Below are 20,266 nucleotides of genomic sequence, written 5' to 3' on the forward strand. Positions count from 1 at the left end.
AAGGAGTGTTTCTTCAGAAGGAACTCTTCAAAATGCAGCTCATGAAAATACAACAAAACTTACTCCATCTTATAAATCAAAGGACGGGTTTAATAAAGAAACATCATTACTCCAAACTTGGGGCCTCACCCTGGGCCACTCCAAGCTCCCACAATTCATAGAAATCATAGAAACCCTACAGTACAGAAAGAGGCCATTCGGCCCATCGAGTCTGCACTGACCACAATCCCACCCAGGCCCTACCCCCATATCCCTACATATTTACCCACTAATCCCTCCAACCTACGCATCTCAAGACACAAAAGGCAATTTTTAGCATGGCCAATCAACCTAACCCGCACATCTTTGGACTGTGGGAGGAAACCGGAGTACCCGGAGGAAACCCACGCAGACAATTCTACACAGATTCTTATTTATAGTGAATCAGCTCATCAGCTGACTGCTACATCACTCTGTGATTGGTTCCATGCTTTGCTGGGTCAGCTGACCCTTACAACTTGTTCCCATTGATCACATTACAGCCAATCAAAGTTGTCCCCGGTTACATTCTAACAAGGAGCAGCACTCTGAAAGCTCATGCTCCCCAAAAAAAAACAGATGGACTTTAACCTGGTATTGTGAAACTTCTTGCTAGAACAAATAAAGATAATATATAATATATAATAATTTTCCCAATAAATAACATGCTTCATAAAATTATGAAAGGCATGGATCGGGTGAACGGTGGGAAGCTTTTCCCCAGGTCGGTGGTGACGTTCACGAGGGGTCATAGGTTCAAGGTGAAGGGGGGGAGGTTTAACACAGATATCAGAAGGACATATTTTACACAGAGGGTGGTGGGGGCCTGGAATGCGCTGCCAGGCAAGGTGGTGGAGGCGGACACACTGGGAACATTTAAGACTTATCTAGATAGCCATATGAACGGAGTGGGAATGGAGGGATACAAAAGAATGGTCTAGTTTGGACCAGGGAGCGGCACGGGCTTGGGAGGGCCGAAGGGCCTGTTCCTGTGCTGTATTGTTCTTTGTTCTATTAGCTTCAGCTAAATATGTAGATGTGCTTGAAACAGTTCATAGAATCATAGAAACCCTACAGCACAGAAAGAGGCCATTCAGCCCATCGAGTCTGCACCGACCACAATCCCACCCAGGCCCTACTCCCATATATTTACCCACTAATCCCTCGAACCTACGCATCTCAGGACACTAAGGGCAATTTTAGCATGGCCAATCAACCTAACCCGCACATTTTTGGACTGTGGGAGGAAACCAGAGCACCCGGAGGAAACCCACGCAGACACGGGGAGAATGTGCAAACTCCACACAGACAGTGACCCAAGCCGGGAATCGAACCCAGGTCCCTGGAGCTGTGAAGCAGCAGTGCTAATAACTGTCCTACCATGCCGCCCTACAGAGAAGTTCAGAGTTCAGAGAAGGTTTACAGGATTAATACCAGGAAGGAGCAGGTTCTCATGAGGAAATGTTGGAGGGGATAAGTTTGCATGCATGAGAGTTTAGAAGAGTAAGTATCGACTTGATTGAAATTTTACAGATCTGAGTGGTCTTGACAGGATGGATGTGGAGAGAATATTTCCTCTTGTGGGAGAATCTCGAATAAGGGGTCACTGTTTCAAAATAAAGGGACATTCATTTAAGGCACAGATGAGGCGAGATTATTTTCTCTCAGAGGGTTGTGCGTCGATGGAACTCCCTTCCTCAAAAGGCAAAGCAAGCAAAGTCTTTCAATATTTTGATTGCAGAGGTGGATAGAAAATCATAGAATCTCTACAGTGCAGATGGAGGCCATTTGGCCCCTCGGGTTTGCACTGATTTTCCAACAGAGCATCTTTCTGAGGGCAACTCCTTGCCACATCCCTGTAACCCCATGCATTTACCCTGCTAATCCCCCCAACCTACACATCTTGGGACACAAAGAAGCAAATTGGCATGTCAATCCACCTAACCTGCACATCTTTGGAATGTGAGAGGAAACCGGAGCGTAGAAACATAGAAACCAGAAGCAGGAGGAGGCCATCCGGCCCATCGAGCCTGCTCCACAATTCATTCTGATCATTGAATTCAATATCCTGATCCCCCCCTCCCCCCATATCCCTTGATCCCTTTGAACCAAGAGATATATCTAATATCTTCTTGAAACCAGACAACGTTTTGGCCTCAACTACATTCTGTGGTAGTGAATTCCGCACATTCACCACCCTCTGGGTGAAGAAATTTCTCCTCACCTAAGTTCTGAAAGCTTTACCCCTTATCCTCAACCAAGACCCCTAGTTCTGGACTCCCCCACTATTTGGAACATTCTTTCTAACCGACTTAGTCTCTCTGAATTCTAAGCGAGTTACTCTCTCATCATATGACAGACCTGCCAGCCCAGGAATCAGCCAAGTAAACCTTCATTGTACTCTCTCTACAGCAAGGACATCCTTCCTCAGATAAGGACACCAAAAGTGCACACAATACTCCAGGTGTGGCCTCACCAACGCCCTACACAATTGCAGCAAAACATCCCTATCTCTGTACTCAAATCCTCTCGCTATTAAGGCCAACATGCTATTTGCCTTCTTTACTGCCTGCTGTACCTGCGCTCTTACTTTCAGGAACTGATGCATGAGGACTCCAAGCTCTCATTCAATATCCGCCTCTCTAAATTTACAGCCATTCATGAATAATAATCTTTTTTCCGATTCCTTCTACCAAAGTGGATAACCTCACATTTATCCACATTATAGTGCATCTGACATGCGATGCCCATGCACTCAGCTTGTCCAAATCACACTGAAGTAACTCTGCATCCTCCTCACAGCTTACCCTCCCACCCAACTTCGTATCATCTGCAAATTTGGAGATAATATATTCAGTTCCCTCTTCTAAATCATTAATATATAATGTGAACAGTTGGGGTCCAAGCACTGATCCCTGCAGAACCCCACTAGCCACTGACTGCCACTCAGAAAAAGCACCCAGAGGAACAAAGTTTGACACAGGGAGAATGTGCAAATTCCAGACAGTCACCCAAGGTTGGAATTGAACCCGGCTCCCTGGTGTTTCGAGGAAGCAAGGAGGTGAAAGATTATCGGGGATAGGTAAGGATGTGGGTTTGAAGTTACAATCAGACCAGTCATGATCATACTGAATGGTGGAGCAGGCTCAAGGGGCCAAGTGACCTACGCCTGCTCCTAATTCATACATTCATCTGTCTGGGAATTTTTGAAATATGTTCAAGAGAATTTCTTGGACCAGAGTATTCTCAAGAAACTATGAACAAAGCATTGCTGGATCTGGTGCTGGGGAATGGGGTGGGCCAAGGTTGGCCACATGAATCAAGTGTCTGTTTTTATCCAGTGATCATTGGATCACAAGCTTGACATTAGCAAGGAACAATCTCAAGTAGACATTCTAAATTGGAAGAGGACTAACTTCAATGCTTCATAGTCTGCTCCTTCTCCAGTATTATCCATCACTCTCCCTCCTTTCTGCCCTTATTCCTTTCTGCTACTTCTATATGCTGGTGTCGAACCCGCTGCCAATTTAGTTGAAACCCTCACCAACCAGACAACTGAACCATAAACCAACAACAATATTGTGCTTGGGGCCTGTGCTTGCAGAGCACAATGGATCAGAACTCCAGCAAGTGAACCTCTTGGCCATCTCTGCTGTGTGTGAGTGACACTTACTGTATGTGAGGAGCTGGCTGCAATTCTCCTTGTGTGAAAGAATCTCTCCATTTATTCTGCTGGTTTCAACTCTTTGCCTGTCAGAAGGAAAAATGTTGATTACATTTAAGCGGATAGGTAGAAAATACGCTATACATTGAGTATTTTAGCAATTGCTTATCAAGCGCAAAGGAAGAACAGTCAAACAGTGTCAGTGTGTGATTCCACTGCCATTCTGCAGCACATGCACTTAAATACAGCTCGAGACTGACAGATGCAGAATAAAATGAACACACTGATATTGTGGAGGAGAGGGATACATACAAAAATAAAACTAATACCACCAAGAAGAGAATTATTACTACATGCAATCACATGCACCACTTTTGGACAGACACACAATGAGACCCAGATACAGAATGAATCATAAACTCAGAAATGTTCTCATCCATTCACAGATACAAATCCCACACTCACATGCTCTATCAGTGAGTAAATCCCACACTAAAGTTTTAAAGTTCTTTGAGGGGGTAAAAGGAAGTTCGATAAAGGAGAACCAGTGTACGTGATTTATTTAGATTTCCAGAAGGCCCTCTGACACGGTGCTGAGTCGGAGACTGCTAAATAAGTTAAGAGCCCATGGTGTTAAGGGTAAGATCCAGGCATGGATAGAGGATTGGCTGACTGGCAGAAGGCAGAGAGTGGGGATAAAGAGGTCTGTTTCAGGATGGCAGCCGATGTTGAGTGGTGTGCCTCAGGGATCAGTGCTGGGAACACAACTTTTCACCATATACATTAACAATTTGGAAGCAGGAAGTGAAAGCTCTGTTGCGAGGTTTGCAGATGATACAAAGATATGGAGAGGGACAGGTAGTATTGAGGAAGCAGGGAGGCTGCAGAAGGACTTGGACAGGCTAGGAGAGTGGGCAAAGAAGTGGCAGATGGAATACAATGTGGAAAAGTGTGAGGTTATGCACTTTGGAGGGAGGAATGGAGGCATAGACTATTTTCTAAATGGGGAAATGCTGAGGAAATCAGAAGCGCAAAGGGACTTGGGGGTCATTGTTCAAGATTCTCTTAAGGTTAACTGGCAGGGTCAGTTGGCAGTTCGGAAGGCAAATGCAATGTTAGCATTCATGGCGAGAGGGATACAATACAAGAGCAGTGATGTACTTCTGAGGCTGTACAAGGCTCCAGTCACACCCCATTTGCAGTATTGTGAGCAGCTTTGGGCCCCGTATCTAAGGAAGGATCTGCTGGCCTTGGAAAGGGCCCAGAGGAGGTTCACAAGAATGATCCCTGGAATGAAAAGCTTGTCATATGAGGAACGGTTGAGGACTCTGGGTCTGTACTCATTGGAGTTCACAAGGATGAGGGGGGACCTTGTTGAAACTTATAGGATACTGTGAGGCCTGGATAGAGTGGACATGGAGAGGTTATTTCCAAAATCAGGAAAAACTAGAACCAGAGGGCACAATCTCAGGCTAAAGGGACGATCCTTTAAAACAGAGATGTGGAGTAATTTCTTCAGCCAGAGACTGGTGAATCTGTGGAACTCTTTGTCTCAGAAGGCTGTGGAGGCCAAGTCATTGAGTGTTTTTAAGACAGAGATAGATAGGCTTGATTAATAAGGGGACCAGGGATTATGGGGAAAAGGCAGGAGAATGGGAAAGAGAAAAATATCAGTCATGATTGGCGGACCAGACTCGATGGGCCGAGTGGCCTAATTCTGCTCTGATAACTTATGGTCTCACACACTGCATCAGAGTGAGTAAATCCCACACACACACACACTGTATCAGAGAGTGAGTAAATCCCCCACACACACACTGTATCAGAGAGTGAGTAAATCCCACATTCACACACTGTATCAGAGAGTGAGTAAATCCCACACTCACACACTGTATCAGAGAGTGAGTAAATCCCACACTCTCACACTGTGTCAGAGAGTGAGTAAATCCCACACTCACGCTGTATCCGAGAGTGAGTAAATCCCACACTCACACTGTATCCGAGAGTGAGTAAATCCCACACTCACACTGTATCAGAGAGTGAGTAAATCCCACACTCACGCTGTATCCGAGATTGAGTAAATCCCACACACACACACTGCATCAGAGAGTGAGTAAATCCCACACTCACACTGTATCAGAGTGAGTAAATCCCACACTCACACTGTATCCGAGAGTGAGTAAATCCCACACTCACACTGTATCAGAGAGTGAGTAAATCCCACACTCACACTGTATCCGAGAGTGAGTAAATCCCACACTCACACTGTATCAGAGAGTGAGTAAATCCCACACTCACGCTGTATCCGAGAGTGAGTAAATCCCACACACACACACTGCATCAGAGAGTGAGTAAATCCCACACTCACACTGCATCAGAGAGTGAGTAAATATCCCCCCCCCACACACACACACACTGCATCAGAGGGTGAGTAAATCCCACGCTCACACACGGGATCAGAGAGTGAGTAAATCCCACACTCACACTGTATCAGAGAGTGAGTAAATCCCACACTCACACACTGTATCAGAGAGTGAGTAAACCCCACACTCACACACTGTATCAGAGAGTGAGTAAATCCAACACTCACACACTGTATCAGAGAGTGAGTAAATCCCACACTCACACACTGTGTCAGAGAGTGAGTAAATCCCACACTCTCACACTGTATCAGAGAGTGAGTAAATCCCACACACACACAGTGTTAGAGAGTGAGTAAATCCCACACTCACACACTGTATCAGAGAGTGAGTAAATCCCACACTCACACTGTATCAGAGAGTGAGTAAATCCCACACTCACACACTGTGTTAGAGAGTGAATAAATCCCACACACACACACTGTGTTAGAGAGTGAGTAAATCCCACACTCACACACATTACCAGAGATTCACAGTTCCTGAAGGAATCCCACACTCCCGCACAGTCCCTCTGTGGAGAACGGTCCCTCAAACTGACAGCCAGGCGACATTTCCCGGTGGATGTTTACACACTGACAAACTGGCGCTGGAGATTCTTTGTAAAATGTATTTCCTGATTCTTAAGGAGGCTTGTGATTGGCGGAAACACCTCAATCAGATTGGTCTGGTTTCATATTCACTCAATTGAATCCCTGATAAGTGACTGTAATAACTTTCAAAATGTCCAATCACAATCATTGCTTTCCCAATTCCTCATTAGCATAGTTCTGTGGGACTGTCTATTTAATCAGCGCTCGGAAGGGGTTTGCTTTATTTCTGTGTGAAATTGAAGATGGCTGATGAGAAGAAACCAACATCGAAACCAGCTCCCAAGAAGGGGGCGAAGAAAGTGATTAAGAAACCGGGAACAAAGGGCGGCAAGAAGCGGCGAAAGTCGAGGAAGGAGAGTTACTCCATCTACATCTACAAAGTGATGAAGCAGGTTCACCCCGACACCGGCATCTCCTCCAAGGCCATGAGCATCATGAACTCGTTCGTGAACGATATTTTCGAGCGCATCGCGGGTGAGGCTTCCCGCCTGGCCCATTACAACAAGCGCAGCACCATCAGCTCCCGGGAGATCCAGACCGCCGTGCGCCTGCTGCTGCCCGGGGAACTGGCCAAGCACGCCGTCTCGGAAGGGACAAAGGCGGTGACCAAGTACACCAGCTCCAAGTAAAACTCCCCCATGGACTGAAAAACACCCCAAACACAACGGCTCTTTTAAGAGCCACCCACAATCTCTGTGAAAAAGCTGCGCCATCTTTTCCCTTATTGAGTGAATGAGAAATGTCTTTCTGGAGGATAGAGATTTGTCCCGGTGCAGAATGCTGTGAATGGGACTTCATACCCGCCCCTCACACACACTTTCACATTGAAGGGACAATCAAACTGAACTGAGAGCAGATTTTCAATCCCAGTCTGGGGATCGTCACGGACAATGGGCAGAAAAAATATCAGGAGGTAATTATTTAAATTTGATTATAACTATATTCAGAGTTTCACGACTGAATTAAATTATTATTTTTTTCTCCGGTGATCTGGGAGCCGCTCCCGGAACAGAGTAAAGGCGGGAATGAAGAGGTTATTCTCGGGCTGATCTGTTTATTCCAGAGTTTTCCCAGAGGACGGAATCACTGAGATTTCTGCACACACAGGACCTGAGTCCATTGCAGCGCTTTTCAGATCTGCCTCCCCAGGCCCCCCTCCTTCTCCGGTGACAAAGCTGCCTGTTCCACCGGCGGGATAGAGTCAGGGATTCTCTCCGCACTTCCCATTGTAACATTCCCGGCCGCTTTCAGGGGATAGGATCAGACATCAGCCGTTTCTCTCTGTCCCTGTGAAGCCTGTGTGAAGGGGTTGGTTGGTGATCTCTTTGGTTCTGCTTTTTTCACTGAGCTGAGATTTGCTCCGTTTTAAATTGCTGAACGGGGTCTGATTACCGCGGGTTATAGATAAGAGATTGAGAAATTCAAACTGTTCCTAAAATAGCGCCAGGATTCTGTGAGGGAAAATACAATAAACAGATTATAAAGTGTGAGATTGAAATAGTTTCCTGAACATTCAGGCGTTCGGTTATTTTGTATTTTTCCTGCACTGAAATTGGCGGGTTTTTCCAGTTTGAAAATGTGAACCAATCAAAACCTCCCATTTCTTTTAATCCCATGTTGAATCCCATGTTCACCAAGTTAACCTGGCTCTCCGATTGGTTAAGAATGTGATTGAAATGTGAGTGACCAATCAGAGCTAGAGTCTGGCTGCAGTCTCACAAACCGCTCACAATGATTATTAATAGAGATTAAACTGACGGAATCTGTATTTGAGTTATTGAATGTACTTTGTTTCCACAGACAAATATTTGACAGATCCAAAACAAACGTGATCTTTCCTCCACACAAGTTACAGGGGAAATTGTCGCCAACTCCTTCTCACACACAGTCCGCACATTGTCACTGACAGCTCAGAGACACAGACAGCTGATCAATTCCACAGACCCAAACAGCAGGAGAGACAGATGATGTGCCTATTTGACAGCCAGTTCTCGTACCAGAATGGCCGAGTGGTTCAGGCTTAAGATCCAATGGCCATATGTCTGCGTGGGTTCGAACCCCACTCCTGGTAAATGAATTTTTAACACTACAGTCTGCACCCTCTCCTTTCCTTCTCCCCTCTACTCTATGAACGGTATGATTCGTCCGTTTTGCGCAAGAAGCAATACCTTTCACTGTATACCAATACATCAAATCAAACTCAGTGCCATTGATAGGGGGATCCATAAATCGCAGTCCAAATTCTCACCTAATATTGGATCATCACTGTGTCAATCCCACAATAGAGCAGCCACAGCTCCAAATTCAATATCTGATAAAACTGACAAATGGTTTTCGGTTAAAAGTTACACAATGCACCTTAATAATGTACACTGAGATTCGAGTTAAATACCACCCACATCAGGGGTTTAAAAGTGGCCCATAGTTTGTATCCTCACAAATACATTCATACAAAGCCTAATCTCAAATACATTCTCAGATTGAGATATTCTGAGAGCTCCTATAACCTGAGATACAAATTCAGATTCCAGTTGAAAACTCACCCAGATTATGAAACTTAAAGTTACAATATCAATTTGATTACTTTGAATTGAACGATAGCTTATTAACTAATCCTAACTCCCCACTCACACTGAGCCAGATGGACGATACTATATGAATTCCAGACTGAGTTTCCTTTTACATTCATGTCAAAATTCTTCCTCAGAATCAGGCTGAGTGTCACAGATCAAATCAGTGTGAACAACCTGAGTGAAGCTTGCATAGCAATCCAGTATCAGATTGAAGGATACATTATCTTTCACAAATGTGTTCAGAGTGACACAGATTTAATGATGGGCCGAAATTCACATACATTGTTTGCTTCAAACCTACCACATCAGTGGCCTGTTGTTTTGCTGGAAATTTATATGGAATGAATCCAAACTTATAAATAGATTGAAGATTACATGATGAATCCCATGCTCACATTGAGTCATAGGCTCTGACATACATACGATAATTCTCAAACATGTGCTCAGTGTTAGACAAATGAATCTCATGCTGCACACACAGCACCAGGGACTGAAAGTTACATCTGATTATCACACTTACATAGCAGGATCCCAGACACTGAGTACCAGTGACAGATTCAGAATGATCCCACACTCACACACATTATGACAGTCTGACCAATACACGTTATTTGCACCCTTTAGAAACAGCAGCAGATATACTCAGATGCTGAATGAACCCCAAATCACGTATGGTACCAGAGAGAGAAACATAAATCCTACCCTAATATTCCATCTTTGTGACAGATCAGAATGCCTGCCAAACTCATACAATTTCAGAGAATACTGAATACTGCACTCGTGTGGTACCAGAAAGATTCCTATTCAGAATTGTGTTTAAATTCATATACAATAGCACTGACTGATGGTCACAAACACACACACACTAACTGAAATGGAGTCTTTAAGCCAAAGGTAGATAGATTGTTGATAAGCAAAGAGGTAAAAGGTATTAAGGTTAGGCAGGAGTGTGGAGTCGATGTTCAAATCAGATCAGCCATGATGTTATAGAATGGAGGAGCAGACTCGAGTGGTCTATTCCTGCTCAGATTTTGAATGTTCACACATGCTATTCTTAAGAGATTCAGAATGAGTCCCAAATTCACTTGCAGTATCAGAAAGTAACTGATAGACAAAATCCCTTGCTCAACTACTGTTCCAAACACAGGTTCAAATAATGATGCAACATACATCCTGCAGCAAAAAATGCAAGATACATATGGCATATGGTACAGATATATTGCACCAGAGAATGACAGATACAGAATGAATCCAGCCACAATGAAGGAACAGCGATATATTCCCAAGTGAGAATGGTAAGTGACTTGGAGGGGAAGGTCCATTTAATGGTGTTTCCATGAGTCAACTGTTCTTGTCCTTCTCTAGACGGTAGTGCTCTTTGGTTTGAAAGATGCGACTGAAGGAACACTTGTGAGTTCCAGTGGCTCATCTTGGAGGTAGTAAGTACTGCTGCCACTGTCAGTGGTCAAGGGCATGTGTGTTTACAGATGGGATGTCAATCATGGGGGATGCTTTGTCCGGGATGGTGTCAAACCTCTTGAGTGTTGCTGGTGCTGCATTAACCCAGGCAAGTGGAGATTAATCCATCATACTCCTGATTTGTGCCTGGTAGATGGTGAACAGTGTTTGGCAGTCAGAATCTTTGTTACTCACCATGGGATTCTGTGTCTCTGACCTGCCTTGTAGCCCTTGTATTACATTGCTAGTCCAATTGAAGGTAATCACAAAGATATTGATATAATTTCATTTAATGTCAAGGGACAATGGTTAGATTCTCTCTTGCTGGAAATGGTCTTTGTCTGGTACATGTGTGGTGTGATTGTTATGTGCCACATCTCAGCCCAAGCTTGGATACTGTCCAGTTCTTGCTGCATTTGGGAATGGGCTGCTTCGGTAACTGAAGAGTCTTGAATGGTGCTAAACATTGCACAGTCATCAGCGAGCATCTCCAATTCTGACCTTATGGTGGAAGGGTCTGGGACAGTAACTTGACAAACTCGGGAAATGGTCTCCTGAGGATGAAATGACTGACCACCACAACCATCTGGCTTTATGCTGGATGAAGTTTCAACCAGTGGAGAGTTTTCCATGATTCCCATCGACTTTGCTTTTGCTGAGGATCCTTGATGCTGAACTCGGTCAAATCCTGTTTTGGTGTCAAGGGCAGTCACTCTCATGTCATCTCAGAGGATAGTTAGTCAGTGGAATTCCCTTCCCCAGACAACAGTTGAGGCTGGATCATTGAATATGTTCTAGGCTGAATTAGACAGATTATACAAGGGATTGAATGGTTGCTGCAAAAGTTCGAAAAGTCGAATTGCAGCCACAATTATTTTAGTTATGATCTTTTTCCTTGGTCCATTCACAGGATGTGTGCATCACTGGCCAGCGTTTATTACCCATCCACGGATCGAGTCAACCACATTGCTGTCGCTCTGAAGTCACACGTAGGCCACACAAGGTAATTTCATCAGATTTCCTGCGCTAAAGCACATTAGTGAACCAGATGGATTTTTCCAACAATGGTTCCATCGCCATCACTAGATTCTTATTTTCAAATTACTTTTGATTGAAATCAAATTCTACCATCTGCTGTGGAGGGTTTCGAACCTGGGTGCCCAGAACATTAGCTGAGTTTCCAGATTAATAGTCGAGCGATGATACCACAAGACCATCGCCTCCCCTTCTTGAATGATGATGCAGGACTGAGGAGCTGAATGGCCTGACTCCTGCCCGTATTTCTAATCTGATAGTAACCGTCATAATTGATTCCATTTTATTTTGATTTTTGGTTTTCATCTATATTTTCTCTTGATTTTGCTTTCAGCTGGCAGTTGTTCATCATTCTTCAATTCACACCTCCTTCAGACACATCTCTGTTTGCTGTTACTTGTTCCTTTCCCACTCCCTTTAGCCTTGCAGCACCAATTATTTTATTACTTAATCACTCCTGCCCTCCACCTTGCTTTGGAAAGCATAAGACAAAAGGTTCCACTAATTTCAGTAATGAGGCAGGAGCAGGATTAATTAATAATCTGACAGTAAATAAACATCAAACACTGAGTGACCACAATCTGTTAGAGGCAGACATTCAGTGCGTGGAGAAAGGACACACGCAGGTCACAGTTTTGACCTGAAGTAAGGCCGAGAAGGGTGAAATATGTTGTAAACTGAACACGTTAAAATCCGTCCAGCTATGAAGAGGCGAATCAAGGGAACAATCAGAGAGACTGAAAAAAGTATTTCATACAATGTGTATGCAATGTGCAAACCTGAAGAAAGGAAACTTCACTTTCTCAGTTTATGGTGATTTTGGGAACTGAATTTCATGTTTTAAACCAGTAACTAAGAACAAAATAGTGATTTCTGTCCAAATAAGGATTAACTCTGTTTTTAACGTGATGCTGTGTCCGCTGTGCTGATATTCTTGTCCTTCTCAATAATACATGTCACAGGGAGGACGCTGCTGCCCATTTAAGCATGATGGCTTACTGCAGGGTGCCCTGTAGATCAGAAATAGTGCAGCTAATATGTCTAAACTTCACTAGATTGCTTTCATTGAAGAAAATAGCTTTTTTTCTATTCGGACAATCATAGAGTGATGGTGAATAATTCAAGATCATTCGGATCATCACGCCTGTGTCAGCTGTTTGGGAGAAACGGGCTGAAAGGGAAAAACCTTGGCTTGTGTATCTTTGCAACATTTACAGCTTGTGTCCGTGAGTGAGTAAATGGCATTTCAGCGATCTGTTGCTCATTCAAATGTTAACGAGCAGCGAGAAGCGGAAGAAAATTACAGCATCCTGGGCGGAAATGTCAAATCATTTTGAAGGAGCCGCTGAGGAATTATTTTTGCTGTTGCTCAAAACGTAATAGCAGAGAATGGTTTCGATCCATCGACCTCTGGGTTATGGGCCCAGCACGCTTCCGCTGCGCCACTCTGCTACACAATTAAAATTGCCTGCGAGCTATTGTGAATGTGTCACAGGTATTCACTTCCGTGTTCATCATTGGAGTGCATGCGCTCGGCTGCTCCCCCTGGCGCCACAATTCCACTGTCACCAAGAATGGAAAACACAGAAAGACACACAGACGAAGCGACAGATAGTCAGGATACACAAGATCACACACAGGCAAAGGAGAATGGACTGAGTGGTCATTAATGTAAATCCCAAGATGTCTCCTGTTTCTAACCTTCTTCTTCTTGTTTAATTCTGCTTCCTTGTTTCTAAATAGATCCTCTGCTGTGGAACTGCGATCTCTGCTGTGGAACTGTGATCTCTGCTGCGGAACTGTGATCCCTGCTGCGGAACTGTGATCCCTGCTGTGGAACTGTGATCCCTGCTGTGGAACTGTACTTTCTGCTGTGGAACTGTGATCTCTGCTGTGGAACTCTTTTCCCTGTTGTGGAAAAGTTCTCAGTGCTGTGGAACTGTGCTCGCTGCTTTGGAACTGTGCTCTCCGCTGTGGAACTGTGATCTTTGCTGTGGATCTGTGATCTCTGTTGTGGATCTGTGATCTCTGCTCTGGATCTGTGATCTCTGCTGTGGAACTGTGCTCTCTGCTGTGGACCTGTGCTCTCTGCTGTGGAACTGTGTTCTCTGCTGTGGAACTGCGCTCCCTGCTGTGGAACTGCGCTCCCTGCTGTGGAACTGCGCTCCCTGCTGTGGAACTGTGCTCTCTGCTGTGGAACTGTGATATCTGCTGTGGTACTGTGATCCTTGCTGTGGAACTGTGATCTCCGCTGCGGAACTCATTTCCATGTTGTGGAAAAATACTCTCTGCTGTGGAACTGTGCTCTCTGCTGTGAAACTGTGATCTCTGCTGTGGAACTGTGCTCTCTGCTGTGAAACTGTGCTCAGGGGTTACATTTTCCACTCTCTAAACTGCTTAGACTGTTAAAGAATGTAGAGAATGTTGGATCCATTCTTCCCATTGCCACTTCGTTTAGAACCCTGTGATTTAGATTATTGGGCTTTGGAGATTTTTCAGCCCTCAGTCCCATTAATTTCTCCAGCACTATATATTTTAGTAATATTAAATCCCCCCAATTTCTAGACCATGGTTCCCGAGCATTGCTGGGAAGTTATTTGTGTGTTCCTCCATGAAGACAGCATGAAAACACTTATTTAATTGCGCTGCCATTTCCTTGTTCTCCATTATAAATTTGCCCATATCCGAATGCAAAGCACCTAAATTTATCTTTGTTATATTTTTTCACATACTAACATAAGCTTTAATAGTTCAATTGTCAGCGACTTGCAAGTTCACTCTGGTACAGCATTTTATCCCTCTAATCAATCTCTTTGTCCTCCTTTCCTGAAATAAAAACTGTTCTCAATCCTTCGGGTTTCAACTTTTTCTTTCAACTTTATAAAAATCATCATAGAACATAGAACATAGAACAGTACAGCACAGAACAGGCCCTTCGGCCCACGATGTTGTGCCGACCTTCATCTGAAACCAAGATCAAGCTATCCCACTCCCTACCATCCTGGTGTGCTCCATGTGCCTATCCAATAACCGCTTAAATGTTCCTAAAGTGTCTGACTCCACTATCACTGCAGGCAGTCCATTCCACACCCCAACCACTCTCTGCGTGAAGAACCTACCTCTGATATCCTTCCTATATCTCCCACCATGAACCCTATAGTTATGCCCCCTTGTAGTAGCTCCATCCATCCGAGGAAATAGTCATCAGATCTAATAATACCTAATTTTATTAGCCATGATTGGGTCATTTTTCCTGTTATGTTTTTGCGACTGAAGGAAATGTACAACTGTTACAATGCAAGCATTTCTTCCTTAAATATCAGACACTGCCTATCCACCTTCGTGCCCCTTCATCGAGTTTCCCAATCTATGTTAGCCAACTCACCTGTAATACATTCTGAGTTTCCTTTGTTTAGAGCTGGGACTTCAGTTTAAGGTTGGATTTGAATCTTTGTTCTGACTGAAGACAGGTGTTTCACAAAGCAGACACTCAATCTATCCAACCCAGAGCAAACCACATTGTGAGCATTGAATGTATTCTACAAAATTGAAACATAAAACGTTCAGATACATCAATATTTCTCCTGGCCGTATAATTAAGGTCTTGAACAATGCGTACTGATAATGGAGCTTTCCATTTGAGAAAATCTGATATTTCTTCCTTTTTCCTCAGCCACTGATCTCCCCACTCTGGCTGACAGCATACTCATCTGTGTCTGCTCTTGTCCCACACCTCTGCTCTCACCCCGTCTCTATATTCTCTGTATTATGATAATGCTTCCTCCTTTAAATTACCAACTTTTTCAATGGATTAGCTCTCAGCATTTTTACCACCTCTAGCTTGTGTGATGCTGTCACCAAACATTCCTTCCCCTCCGAATACTGCAGTCCTTTCCTAACAGCTTCTATTTGTCGTTTTGACTTTCCATGGCACCTGTCAAGGTGCAACAACAGGCCTTTTACCTCTTTTCTCCTCATCAGATACCCCCTCAATGAATCCTACTGGACTAATCATTTAAATGTAGTGTGCTGTATTTGCTGCTCACAATGTACTCTGCTCTACATTCTGATGACAGATGTACAGATTGTGGAACATTTCCATTCAGTCCACAAGTATCACACTATTTGTGATAATTCCTATCATTTTAATTCTGTGCTTTGCTCACACTGATCATTCTGTCCTTGGTCTTCTCTAGTGCTCCAATGGAACTCATGCACCCCTCTTGACGACACAGTGCTCCCTATCTTTACTTGTACTCTTACTATTTCCTTTAGACTGTTTGCCATTTTATGCGCGTGTGTTGCACACAATCACAAACCTCCCTTTTGTTTTTTTTTGCCATCTGCCGTTCTCTGTAGCATTTTCTTAAAATCTTCGATCACATTTGTAACTTTCACCAGTGCTGATGAAAGGATGTTGATCTGAAAGTTTAAACCTGATCACTATTTACCACCGGAGGTGCATACTTGTTGTGTACATCCAGAGTTTCAAAATTCAGTTTGTACTTCCAGCATTCATAGGTTTTGATGTCTGCAGGCACGTTAACAGGAGTTTTCATGGAGGTGTTCAAAATCATGGACAGCTTTAACAGAGTAAATTGGCATAAACTGTTCCTGTTGCATGAGGACATTGATTCATTATGATTTGTTAAAAAAGTAAAGATATTGTGAGCAAACACATGTTTACTTACATAGGTAGCTAGTTTCTGTAAATCCTGAATACGCTGTCTAAAAAACTGGGGAATCTGATGCAAAAATTTTTCAAAGAGCAGTTGGAGAAAAACCGTTTTAAAGGACGAATTTTAGGGCATAAAGAGGAAATGGGGCGGATTCGCTACGAAATCTCTGGCAGAATTCCGATGGGTTTAAATATAACCCCATATGCTGTGTGGAGTTTGCACATTCTCCTCGTGTCTGCGTGGGTTTCCTCCGGGTGCTCCGGTTTCCTCCCACAATCCAAAGATGTGCGGGTTAGGCTGATTGGCCAGGTTAAAAATTGCCCCTGAGAGTCCGAAGATGCGTAGGTTAGAGGGATTAGCGGGTAAATATGTGGGGGTAGGGCCTGGGTAGGATTGTGGTCGGTGCAGACTCGATGGGCCGAATGGCCTCTTTCTGCACTGTAGGGTTTCTATGATTTCTATGATATGCTGTATTATTCCATGAAATGGTGGGCAGTGTAACCCACAATGCGCCGCGAGCGTGAATACGGTCTATCTCATTCAGAATGATCCGCACTGCGCAGGCGTCAGGAGGCTCCGCCCCGGAGCGGAAGCTGAGCGGAACTGTGCACGCGCAACAACGTGAGTCTCAGCGGCTCTCAGAGCCCGAATCAGAGCCGCCGGGCTCGGCGGACGTGCAGCGAGGGAGCCGGGGGAGCGGCACCATGAAGCGGATGATGCAGCGAGGCCATCCTCACCGCCCCATATGGAACAGTGTGAGTGAGAGGAAACAGAGAGCAGTGCTTAATGGTTGTTTCTCAGACTGGAGGAAGGTTTCCAGTGGAGTTCCCCAGGGCTCGGTGTTAGGAGCCCTGCTCTTCCTGATATATATTAATGACACACACCTTGGTGTACAGGACACAAGCTCAACATTTCCACACGCCACCAAACTTGGAGGCATTGGCAACTGTGAGGAGGAAAGTGGGAAACTTCAAAAGGACACAGGCAGCTTGGTGGAATGGGAGACAAGTGGCAGTGAGGAAAGTTCCAGCACCGATTGTCCTGCAGCTGCCACTGGGGAGCGTGCCCACTCTCAGTGCCTGGGCAAGTCAGTGTGTTGGATAGAGCGCTTTCTGGGTGCAGATAATTATTTTTATTCATTCATGTAATGTGTGCGTCACTGACTTGGCCAGCATTCATTGCACTAATTACCTTTGAACTGAGTGGCTTGTTAGGCCATTTCAGAGGGCATTTAAGAGTCAAACACATTGCTGTGTGGTTGGAGTCACATGTAGGCCAGAAGAGGTCATGTGGGCAGATTTGCTTGCCTAAAGGGACATCAGTGAATCAAGTGGGTTTTTACGACATGGCCATCATTAGACCTTTATTTCCAGTTATTTATTGAGCTCAAATGTCACTCTGTTGTGGTGATATTCAGGTCCCATTGCATTACTCTGGATCATGGTCCAGTGACAATACCACTACACCATTAATTCCTCATGTGGGAATTAATGGCTGCTGCCATTCACAGACATCAGTACGTGTTTTAATGCAAGCCAATTGTCAGAGAGCTGAAACATGAACTCTGTTTCTCTCTGACCTGCCTGACCTGTTGAGTCATTCCAGAATTTTCACTTTGTTTCAGATGTTCAGTATCCACATGATTTTACCGGTGAAATATTGCAGCTGTTCAGAAAACTGAGGCCTGAAATAGACAAATGAAGACCCCTTTGGAATGAGGGTGAATGTTCTGTGAAGGTACGTTCTTTTTGGCTGGCTTTGAACTGGAGTGTTGATGGAGGAAAAGCTGATGGGTTTAACCCTGAGTACATTTGAGACCAGTCGAGCCCAAACATTTCTCATCAAAGTTTCCTGTACAGGAACAGAGACTGGCAGAGACATTGCACTCTCATATAGAATAAATAATCGACAGCAAATCAGTTCTGCACTCATATGCAGTATCAAGCTTGAGTTAATTTCACACTGAAATACTGGAACAGAGCCTAACAGAGAGTTAGTCCCACATTGACATCAAATCAGAACATCAGAAGCAGGAGCAGCAGAAGGCAGTTTGTTCTTTAGGGTTGCCCCACCATTCGGTAAGATCATGGTTAATGTGATTATGGCCTTAACTCCATTTAATTGCCTGCCCCATAACCCTTGTCTCTCCTGCAGATCAAAACTCTTTCTAACTTAGGATGCAATCTGTTAAATTCCACAAATTAAGGACATTTTGAGAGGAGAAATTTCTTCTCATCTCCATCTAAAGTGGGGCATACTTTATTTTTAACTGTGTCCTCTAGTTTTAATTTTCCCCACAAATGAAAACATTCCTCTCGATATCTACCCTGTCCAATTCCCTCAGATCCTTCAATGTTTCAATCTGATCATCTCTCATTCTTCTCAACTTCTATGAGATCGGCTCAACTTGATTGAACTTTCCTCATAAGATAACTCCTTCATCTCAGCAATCAGCCGAGTGAATCTTCACTGCCTCCAATACAAGTATTTCCCTCTTTAAATCAGAGAAAACCTTTAAACTCAGCAATATCATGTATTTGTAGCAACATTTCCCTACTTTGATACTCCACATATGTACTTAAAATTAGAGTTATTTCCTCCTTTTCTGGATCAATCTGCTGTATCTCCCCCTCTATTTAAATAATGTTCTGCCTTCCCATCCTTCCCACTGAAGTGGAAAGCCTCACATTTTCCTACATTGTATCCTACCTGACAAATTTGTGTCCATTCACTTAACCTCGCTATATCTCCTTACAGACTCTTTGTGTCCTCCTCACAACCTACTTCCCCACCTATTTATGTATTGTCTGAAAATTTGGTGATGGTCTGTCCCTTCATCTGGGCCATTAATATAGATTGTAAATAGCTGAGAACCCAGCACTGATCCATGTGGCTCTCTGCAAGCAGCAGTTTGCTAAGCTGACAGTGACCCACTTCCATGCAGTAACAGAGACTGACAGACAGTGAGATAATTTCACACATTATTATTGATAGATAGGGAGTGAATTACACATTCAGATGCAGTAACAAAGATTGACACAATGGTAATTCCAAACAAAAATACAGTGATGGTGATTAAAGGATAGAGAATCAATTTCACACTAAAAAACAGTAACACAGCCAGAGTTAATTACACATTCAATTCTACTGAGCAAGAGTTAAAGCTACATTCATACACAATAACCAAGACTGACAGTTAATTCCACTCTCACATGCTATAACAGCGATGAACAGAGAGTTAATGTCCCACTCACATTCAGTAATAGTGAATAACAAATACAGATTTAATTCCATCCTCGCATTCACTAATATAGATGAACTGATGTAATTCCATACTGAAACACATGAAGAGAGAATGGCTGACAGTGTTAATTCCACACTCTCACACAGTAATAGATTGAGAGAGTTAATTCCACACTCTCTCACAGTAATAGATTGAGAAAATGTTAATTCCACACTCACGCACAGTAATAGATTGAGAGAGAGTTAATTCCACATTCAGACACACTATTCGATTGAGAGAGAGTTAATTCCACACCCACACACAGCATTAGATTGAGAGAGAGTTATTCCATGTTCCCAGACAGTAATAGATTCAGAAAGAGTTAATTCCACACTGACACTGAAATAGATTGAGAGAGAGCTAATTCCACACTCTCTCACTGTAATAGATTGAGAGAGTGTCAATTCCACATTCACACACACAAATAGATTGAGAGTTAATTCCATGCTCTCTTACAGCAACAGATTGAGAGGGAGTTAATTCCACACGTACACACAGTAATAGATTGTGAGAGAGTGAATTCCACACTGACACAGGAATAGATTG

General features: G+C 43.7%; 1 non-coding gene and 1 pseudogene across 1 annotated transcript; one reads left to right on the forward strand and one right to left on the reverse strand.

Annotated features, from left to right (window-relative positions):
- Positions 1-6,934: 6,934 nt before the first annotated feature.
- On the forward strand, positions 6,935-7,321 carry LOC144482220 (histone H2B pseudogene; annotated as a pseudogene).
- A 5,817-nt stretch (positions 7,322-13,138) lies between these two features.
- Positions 13,139-13,210, reverse strand: trnam-cau (transfer RNA methionine (anticodon CAU)). The gene has a single exon. It is a non-coding gene; the product is annotated as a tRNA-Met (tRNA).
- Positions 13,211-20,266: the final 7,056 nt, after the last annotated feature.

This window comes from Mustelus asterias, unplaced genomic scaffold (assembly GCF_964213995.1).
Source record: "Mustelus asterias unplaced genomic scaffold, sMusAst1.hap1.1 HAP1_SCAFFOLD_35, whole genome shotgun sequence".
NCBI classification, from domain to species: Eukaryota; Metazoa; Chordata; class Chondrichthyes; order Carcharhiniformes; family Triakidae; genus Mustelus; species Mustelus asterias.